Consider the following 9,547-nt stretch of genomic DNA (forward strand, 5'->3'; position numbering starts at 1 on the left):
GGGGATGGCCACCTGCTGGGGATGGTTCCCCCCCCCCCCCCCCCATCTCCCTGAGCTCATGCAGACCCCGATTTCTCAGTAATTCCAGAGCAGCAAAGCTACCCCTAGCAGAGAGCATCACCAGGCTGAAAGCTTTCTATGGCTCCCCTGGTCGGTGTGGTTAGAAAAAGGAACTGCCAGACTGTCTGCGTGTCCAGAACAGCAGCAGCAAGACCCCCATTTCCAGCCAAAGGGGGGTTAAAAAGCCACAGGATAACTAGAAGCCAGTGTCCTTCTCTAAGCGAACTGTGATTGGGCAGGAGAGCATTAAAATGACAATCCCTGCACTGCCAGGAGCACCTCCCACACCCTCCCCAAGGGGAGGCAAGCAGAGGGCGATTGCTGTACCACACCTTAGCATCACCCCGCTGCTCTTCCTTGTGGGGGACCCTCTGCCTACACATGCCAGGGATAACCCCAGAAGCAAAGTGGGCTTGGCAAAGCTGGTATCCAGCCACAAATGCATTCCATCACGAGTCTCATTCACCCAACTTTGCAGCTAGAACCCAAAGCCTCCCCCCACCCCCGTGATCCAGCTGCAATGCAGGGGGATCCTCCATTCCTGCTGGTGTTTTGCCCAAAGAGCTTCATTCGACAGCACTACACGAGTGATGGGTCATTTTCAGATTTAGGCACCATGAGTGACCACAACTGATTAGAGTCACGGGCTCAAAAGCCTCAGCTGGCGTAAGGGTGCAATGCCATTTGACAGCAATAGAACTACACTGGTTTACATCAGCTGAGACTCTGGGCCAGTTTCCACAGGAAGTTGTGAGTGTGAATGGAGGCGGTGGGGCTAGGGGGAGAAGTAATTTCACAAGCGGGCTTTGTTTTCTAGGGGTCCTACCCAGGGCAAGGCATGGAAGAAAAGTGATAATGTGAAACTGGACTCTTCTTGATTAGCAGCAGATTCTACAAGAAAATAGCACTTTTAAGTCTATCGATCCCTGCTCTCTTCTTGGTAGTCCTGTGTATATACCTAGGATTTTCAGCACAGCACCAGGAGATCTCAACAAATCATGAAGTCTCACAATTCACCTTCCTTTGTGAGCAGCCATTCTTCATGCTGGGATATTAAGACTGGAGGCAAGGGGATGCTACTGGCTTATTTACAAAAATGCTGAGCATTTGCTGTTCCATTAGGCCTCAAGTGCTCAGCGCCTTGGATAATCCACCCATAGGCAACTGGCACAAAGTCACACAATGAACTGGGGCAGATCCGGCAATTGAGCCTCCGTGTCCCAGCTCACCTCCCCCACACTAATCAATGACCACATTACCTCCAAAGGAAGGGGGGGAAAAATGCCAAACAAAATTGCAGGTGCCAAAAATAGAGAGAGACAGACAAAACAAACCCACATGCACAGATTACAATTTCCATGTCTAAGGAAACTGCAAGCCAGTATGTAATTGGAGCAGCATGAACTTGTCAGATGGAGAGAGAATGCTTTGAAATGCGGGGATTCATCTCCCACCCCTTGGGGGGGGAGGAGAGTTGAGAACATTGCGGGGGTCCTCCCATCAATTCCCTTTTCTGGCACATATGCCATGGATTAGACACTCTCCCACTGAACAAAAGGCTGGTTAGCCCTGGCTGCTTGGCAGATTTTCCTGCCGAGGTCTGCCTGGGAGTCACGAGGCTGTCAGCCACACAACCTGGGATGGGAGCGGAGCAAAGCAAAGATTCGCCACAAAAGCGTCTTTAGAGGCTACCCAACACTTGCAGAGCCCGCCGGGCCTCTCAGGCCACGGGCACCAGCTTGCTAGCAGGGCTGGAAGGGACGTTCGATTCCCTTTAAAGCAGTATTTTATAGCGCAGGACTCGAGACCCACTGCAGCACCCAGTGGCGGGTAGCGCAGAACAGGCAGTGGCTTTGTACAGGGGCTTTTACTCGTTGTCAGAGGACTATGCCCAACTGTGGGAAAGAAGTGAAGAAACCGGACAGCATCGTTACCGTCTTTCACCCGGGCCCCCTCCCACCATTACAGACCTCAAACCACACAGTCAGTATCTCCATCATGTAGCATCTGAACCTGCAAATAGGCCCCAAATTCACCACCCCCAAACACACACCCACCCACCTGTGAATCTTGGCCCCTCCCACCACACTCAACCTGGCATTTCTACAGCCAACCTTTGGCCAAGGTCAAGCAGCGTAGCACAGTCAGCCTACGACGGAGGTGCTCCTTGCCAACCATTCCTTGGTTAGCTTTAAAGTCAGAGCCAAGCAGCCCCTGTGCTTCAGTTTCCCCTCATTTGATTCAGAAACCCCCAGCCACCTGCACCCCTCAACCTCTTCCCTTGGGGGTTTGGTTTCCTGAGCAACTGGAGGCATCTGCCGAAGCCTACCCAGGCACCGGGCCAAAGGAAACTGAGGGGTCTTTATTACTCCACCTCACAGATCTCTTGGTGGTCACAGGCCGGCAGAAACGCTAGCACAATCATACATGTCCTCAGTTAAACATGGGAGGATTAAGGAAAGACAGTGAAAAGCACATTACTGACAGGGCTGTTTTGGAAGCTGACAGCTGTTACTGCAATGCAGATCCCCACGCAGAGTCTGTAAGAGATCGTTGTAATCCCACCAGGGGTGGGGAGTTAAGTTCTGGTAAAAGAAACTACCTGCAAAAAGTTATCCCCTGAGGCTGGGGAGTACAGTTATTGCTCCAGAGTCAACAGGACACCAAGCTCCTGATCTATCCAGTCATGCAGTTCTGGGGGAGAGGAGACAGTTAATTGCATGGAGTGAAATAAAGGAGCGCTGGATGCTATAGCCCCTTCCCTGAACTAAAGGGAGAATCGCTGGTGGCGATATAGGGCCTGTGACACACAGTAGAGCAGTTTGAGTGTCCAGTGGAGGGCAATGCAGCACAAACACTACCCAGTTTACTACAGTATTAAAAACTCTACAATCACCTCCTGGCCTGCACACGTGCCCTGTAAGGATTTGAGGGAGGAGGACTGATGGTCATTCTAAAATAACTACATCTTCAAATTGTGATGCAGCATTTAGCTGACGTGTGTTATACGTGATCTGGATTATCATAGCATTTAGGAGACAATCATGGAGCATTGCTCCCCACTTTGCACCCCATTGTGTTAGCAGCTGTACAAACACACAGCAAGATGACTACCCCGTCCAAGGAGCTTACAATCTACATATAATGCACGTGTCAGCTAAATGCTGCATCACAATTAGAAGATGTAGTTATTTTAGAATGACCATCAGTCCTCCTCCTTCAAATCCTTACAGGGCACGTGTGCAGACCAGGAGGTGATTGTAGAGTTTTTAATACTGTAGTAAACTGGGTAGTGTTTGTGCTGCATTGCCCTCCACTGGACGGACTCAGAACTGCTCTACTCTGTGTCACAGGCCCTATACTGCCACCAGAGATTCTCCCTTTAGTTCAGGGAAGGGGGGCTATAGCATCCAGCGCTCCTTTATTTCACGCCTAAAATTACTAATCCTCACAAGTTTGATCTCTCTGCCCCTACCCTTTTATTGTTGACAATTTACATCAGAAATAAAGAACATAAACACAGTCATACTGGGTCAGACCTAAGAGCCATCTAGCCCTGTCTTCTGACAGTGGCCAATGCCAGGTGCTTCAGAGGGAATGAACAGAACAGGTATTCATCCTCTGTCACCCATTCCCAGCTTCTGGCAAACAAAGGCTAGGGACACCATCCCTGCCCATCCCAGATAATAGCCAAGAATCATGACAGAGGCAGTAGACAGTTATTTACACTAAAGGAAGGAATCCCACCATGTTTTAGTTCTCTTGCAGGAATAATTGTCTTGGTCACATGTTGCATCCCACATCTGGGGCTTTGGCAGGTTGAGAAGGATGCCACAGACTAGATTTGTGCTGGGGGGGGGGGGGGGAGAAGATGGATCCAACACCTGGCTCCACTGCCTCGGTGAAATTCCAGGTGTCTGTGGCAGAGTGGCAGCCCTGGAGTCCTGGGTGGCCAAGAATTGCTTACAGTGTATTCACCCCATGATGTGAATCCATGTAAACGCAAGCTAGGGGGTGGGAAGTGACGCGAGTGCCCAGTCTAGTCCATGTGTATACAGTGATAGGGGTACAGGTGGTTAGAATGGATTGAGACAATCAGACTGGACCAATGATCCATCAAGGTCAGTAGTCTGTTGGATGCAGTGGTCTCCCTTTGACAAAACAAAAAGCAAGTTGTGTGTACTAGTAACATCGGGTTTGGTCGTGCACTTGCTAATGTGCCCCACAGAAGGGACTTCAATTATCCCACATACAGGCTAGCCAGATGCTGGGCTTCCTAGCAGCTCTGATTCATCCCCTCTGTGCGGAGTGTTACCCAAGAGGGTCCTTTCTAGTCTGAACCCTGCAGGGATGGGCCTTTATTAGCTCTCATGGGAGATAATTCCACAGCCTAACACAGCGAGCAAGCCTGTTCCCTGGAGCTTTATTTCCCTTAAGCAGAAGAATGGCTTGGTGGTGGCAGAGGACATGTAGTTCCAGGCTGTGCCTTGGCTTTCAGCAGCACCGGCTGGAACTTCAGCGAGCTACACTGATCACATTTTCCTTCCTGTCCCCATTTTCTAGTGGGGAAGCACACGCTTCCCACACGATCCATGTACAGGGGCCTGAAAGCTACAGCAGAGTGTCTAGTAACAGGCAGCTAACCACACCTCAGGGATGCTGGGAAAACACAAGGCCATAGACCCCCCCCCCCCACCACGTGGTTTCCAGCCACCTGAGGAGTCAATTCCCAGAACTTGGGTGCCAGGAACTCCTGGGCCCTACTCCCATCTCTGCCACTGACTCACTCGCTGTCCTTGGGCAAATCACAATGCTACCTCAATTATCCCACCTGTAAAACTGCAAGGTTACTAATTATCTACACCACAGGGATGTTGGGAATAATTAGCAAGTGCTTTGCTGAGGGCACTACATAAATTCCAAGTATAATCAGCCTAGTGAGGCAGTGTGACCTAGGGGATAGAGCACTGGACTGGGACTCAGGAGACCCAGGCTATTACTGGCCCTGCCACTGGCCTGTTGGTGATCCTGGGTCACACTGTGCCTCTCCCCATTTGTAAAGTGGGGATGCCGAGCAGGTAGGGTCTGAATCCGGGATCATAATGATCCCCTCTTCTGGCCTAGTTTATCTTCTGATTATTCTTGTTTCTGCATCAATAAGGAAAAAAACATGTACACACATGCACCGAATAGAAGGTTGCTGCAACCTACATATGCTGGGTGCACTCCTGCCAGAAGTCAGACCAAGGTATGAGTGGTGTGTTGTGTTGTCTCACTTTTCAAAGAGGGGAGAAGCTAGGACATCATCCCAAAGGCCCACAGACTGAACAGTCAGATTCAAATTCAGGCCTGGGGAAGGAGGGACAAACACTCACACCAAGACAGAGGCCTCAGCATTCACAGCCCCATGACAGTGCTTCAACTGCACACAAAAGTAGCACAGATCCTTTCAGGCACATGTCCCACAAGAAGCCATGAAGTGATCAGTAGAGCAGGATTCATGCAGCATAATACCTAAGGGGAGGAGAAAACCCTGCATTTAAAAAGCTATTTTTCCTGCAACAGTCCCAGCTTTTAGACAGATCCATTATCTTGTGTATACAGTGATACAGGAGTAAGATTTAGGGATTTTGGATTTCTCTAGATTGCCAAAGTTAGAGATTTTACTCCCAGTAGGGACATCTTTGTGTTGCACTGTTTAATCCTCTTAATACAGAGATTTCCAGTGAGGCAAGCTTAGTACAACACAGCAGAAATACTAAGAGCTGGGACCAAAATAGCTCTCCACTTGCTGATGTGATGGTTGCCATTTTGGCCAACACCAGGGAACTCCAGAGCTAAAGAACACATCTCTGGCTAGAGTTATAATTCAAGCTGTAAAGAGCATGTCTCTTTAACACACGTGCAGCCTCTGTGGATTGGGTACATAGGTAGGGACACAATCCAAATTGACCAGTGGATTACAAAGACATGCTTTGCCAAACCTCCCAGTCCTTGCTAAAGGCAATTGGGGGGGTTGTCCAAGTCTTGGGTATGAGGATTACAGGATCCTTTTGGTCACCCATAGAACAGGTTTGCCTAATCTTGCTCCCCTCCCTTCCCCTCTCCATATGGACGGAGAAGTATCAACAGCTTGATGTCTAGTTGGCAGCCGGTATCAAGCAGAGTACCCCAGGGATCAGTCCTGGGGCCAGTTTTGTTCAACATCTTTATTAATGATCTGTATGATGGGATAGATGGCACCCTCAGCAAGTTCACAGATGACACTAAATGGGGGAAGGGGGGGAAGAGGTAGATACACTGGAGGGTAGGGACAGGGTCCAGCGTAACCTAGACAAATGGGAGGTTCAACAAGGACAAGTGCAGAGTCCTGCACTTAGGAAGGAAGAATCCCATGCACCGCTACAAGCTGGGGACAGATTGGCTAAGCAGCAGTTCTGCAGAAAAGGACCTGGGGATTACAGTGGACGAGAAGCTGGAATTAAGTCAGCAGCGTGCCCTTGTTGCCAAGAAGGCCAACAGCATATTGGGCTGTATTAGTAGGAGCATTACCAGCAGATTGAGGGAAGTGATCATTCTCCTCTATTCGGCACTGGTGAGGCGACACCTGGAGTACTGTGTCCAGTTTTGGTCCCCTGCATGACAGAAGGGATGTGGACAAATTGGAGAGAGTCCAGCAGAGGGCAACAAAAATGATAAGAGGGCTGGAGCACCTGACTTATGAGGAGAGGCTGAGGGAACTGGGATTATTTAGTCTGCAGAAGAGTGAGGGGGGATTTGATAGCAGCCTTCAACTACCTAAAGGGGGTTCCAAAGAGGATGGAGCTTGGTTGTTCTCAGTGGTGGCAGATGACAGAACAAGGAGCAATGGTCTCAAGTTGCAGTGGGGGAGGTCTAGGTTGGATGTTAGGAAAAGCTTTTTCATTAGGAGGGTGATGAAACACTGGAATACATTACCTAGGGAGGTGGTGGAATCTCCATGCTTAGAGGTTTTGAAGGCCCAGCTTGACAAAGTCCCGGCTGGGATGATTTAGCTGGTGTTGGTCCTGCTTTGAGCAGGGGTTTGGACTAGATACCTCCTGAGGTCTCTTCCAACTCTAATCTTCTATGATTCTATTTGCATCTTGGAGAAGGTGCAATAGATCTAGCCCCATCTTGACATGGTTTTGAAAATAAGAGACACTTCTTGCTAAAAGGCTGCTAAGAAACTCTGAAAATACAGAGGAGAGCTAAGGGATTGGAACGCAAGCGATAAGGTACCTCTCCTTGCCTTCTCCCTGCTGACCCTCAGCCAACCCTATCATTTACAAGCACACAGACTTCACAGCTGAGTCAAGCTAAGCATTCTTTCCAGAACCACTGCACACAAACTGCCCACCAACATGCCTTTTAACAGAGCCTTTCATCTTTTAAGGACGACTTGGGGTTTTTTTTTTTGGTTTTTAAACAGGTCAGGCAGCACTTCGAAGTGGGAAAAGAAAGCCGGGGGACAGTCAGTAGCAAGTGCTGGAGTTTCTGCTGCTCCCAGCAACCTGCTGAGGGTACATCTCTGACTTGCAGCCTCTAGCAAACAAAGCGAGACTGCACCACAGAGTTTGCTGCGGCTGCTGTTTCACAGCATCCCCCAAGCCCTGACTGATGGGCAACAAAAGCCTTTCCTGGCTCAGATGCAGACCGGGATAATGCAAGTTAGAGGCAGGCACCACAGAACATGCATAAGTTAGTACCTTGAACCAACAGTTCTTTCCTTCACTCCTCTTACAAGACCGGTTTCCTTAACCGTTGTTTCAACCCTTGCATGGTGACCTCCCTCGCACTATTATTCAAGGAAACGAGCAACACAGAAGGGCCTGTACTCAGCTCCCGCTCAGGGAAGCGCAAGATCTCAGGGGCCACCCATTTGTTGATAAAATGTACCACATAGGAATAGGATACAGACCCCCAAGGAGTCAGCAGAGGGAATTGTCACTCATACTCTGAAAGAAAAGGAGGACTTGTGGCACCCTAGAGACCAACACCTTTATTTGAGCATAAGCTTTTGTGAGCTACAGCTCACTTCATCGGATGTAGCTCACGAAAGCTTATGCTCAAATAAAGGTGTTCGTCTGTATCCGCAAAAGGAAAAGGAGGACTTGTGGCATTTCGGGGTCTGATCTTCTAGGTGTCCTCCAGACCCCAGCTGGTTAAACAAAACAGGGTCTGGGGCTTTTGCGGCTTCGCACGCCATTGGAAGTTTAAAGCAACAATCCTTCCCAGCTGGTTTTGCTATGCCAGAATGATAGTTTAATTCATAGCTCCTGTCATATAAACAGATACAGGGGCCCTTACAGCGGATGTTTGGAAACTCTGCCTGCTCTCACTTTTCCAGCCCAGGTGCCCGCAAAACTGGGACCAACCTCAGCTACCGGCCTAAAACAATCAGAGGGTTGGTAAAGAAGGATCACAACACAGACAGGTCTCCTAAACCCAAAAAGACTCATTAGCCTTCTATTTCACTCCAGTCACGAACCCCCGGGCCCCCCCTAAAAATAGGGGACTCCAAACCAGTTCATACTCAACAGATCAGCGAGACATAACGCCAGCCAGCCCCCAGCAAAATACTTCAGTGCGTGTTTAAAATAAAAAGTTACCCAGCCACGAAATGCCAATGGGGAGAAAGGAGGGCTTAGGATTTTGCCCATACGCAGTTTTCTATCTCGCCACCGCACAGCTAATGCCAACTCCTAGAGACAGGGAGCGGGAGAGAATAAATGAAGGGAACTACAACAGATTTTCCTCAACTTACTTTTCCTGCCCTATGTTAGAGGGGACCCAGCTAGGGGCTACGAGACGGAGTGTGCCAGGGACTCCGCTCGCAAACTAGCCCCCAGAAAACCAGCCCCGTGTCTGAGCAGATGATAACTGCTCGGAACACGCCACCCTTCGCGGGAAGAGGCGTGGGGCTTAGGAGAGCGGGGGGCTGAGGACGGGCGGGGGGTCTCACAAGCATTAGTCCCCCTAAAAACACTCCTTGAACAACGATTCCCGCAAGTCAGGATCAGCCCCCTGGGCGGACGGACACAGCCATCCCAGCCAGCTCCTTACCTTGAAACGCCTTCCCAAGAGCCGGCTGCCAGATGTAGCCCGGAGCAGAGCCTTGCAACACCCCACAGCCGCGTGTAAAGAGCGTGAGACGGAGCCTGACCCACCGCCGCTCGACCCTCTTATGAATGAAAGGCACCGGCTGCAAAGTAACAATTTGCCGGGAAGCCCCGCCCCTCTTTATTGCGTCACAATCGAACGGGCCACGCCCCTAACCCCTGTGTCTGACTGTTCCAAGCCTCCGCCTCTCCCCCGGCAGAAAGCTGCTTGCTCCGCAGTGCCGCCTTCCGGTGGACGTGGGGCGGGACGGGGTATTCAAGAGGAAGCGAGTCCGGCTGCTGAAAGGCGGATTTCTGCCCCTCGCCCCACAAAGATCGCTGCAGATCAAGCGTCCAGGCTTTTGCTC

At 50.2% G+C, this 9,547-nt stretch overlaps 1 protein-coding gene across 1 annotated transcript in view; it reads right to left on the bottom strand.

Annotated features, from left to right (window-relative positions):
- The window catches only part of RELT (RELT TNF receptor), an 81,106-nt gene extending 71,802 nt beyond the window's left edge, over positions 1-9,304 (bottom strand). The window contains exon 1 of the mRNA XM_038387705.2: positions 9,145-9,304. The gene's annotated coding sequence lies outside the window, so the exon portion shown is untranslated. The remainder of the gene's footprint in view (positions 1-9,144) is intronic.
- Positions 9,305-9,547: the final 243 nt, after the last annotated feature.

This window comes from Dermochelys coriacea, chromosome 1, assembly GCF_009764565.3.
Source record: "Dermochelys coriacea isolate rDerCor1 chromosome 1, rDerCor1.pri.v4, whole genome shotgun sequence".
Lineage (NCBI taxonomy): Eukaryota > Metazoa > Chordata > Testudines > Dermochelyidae > Dermochelys > Dermochelys coriacea.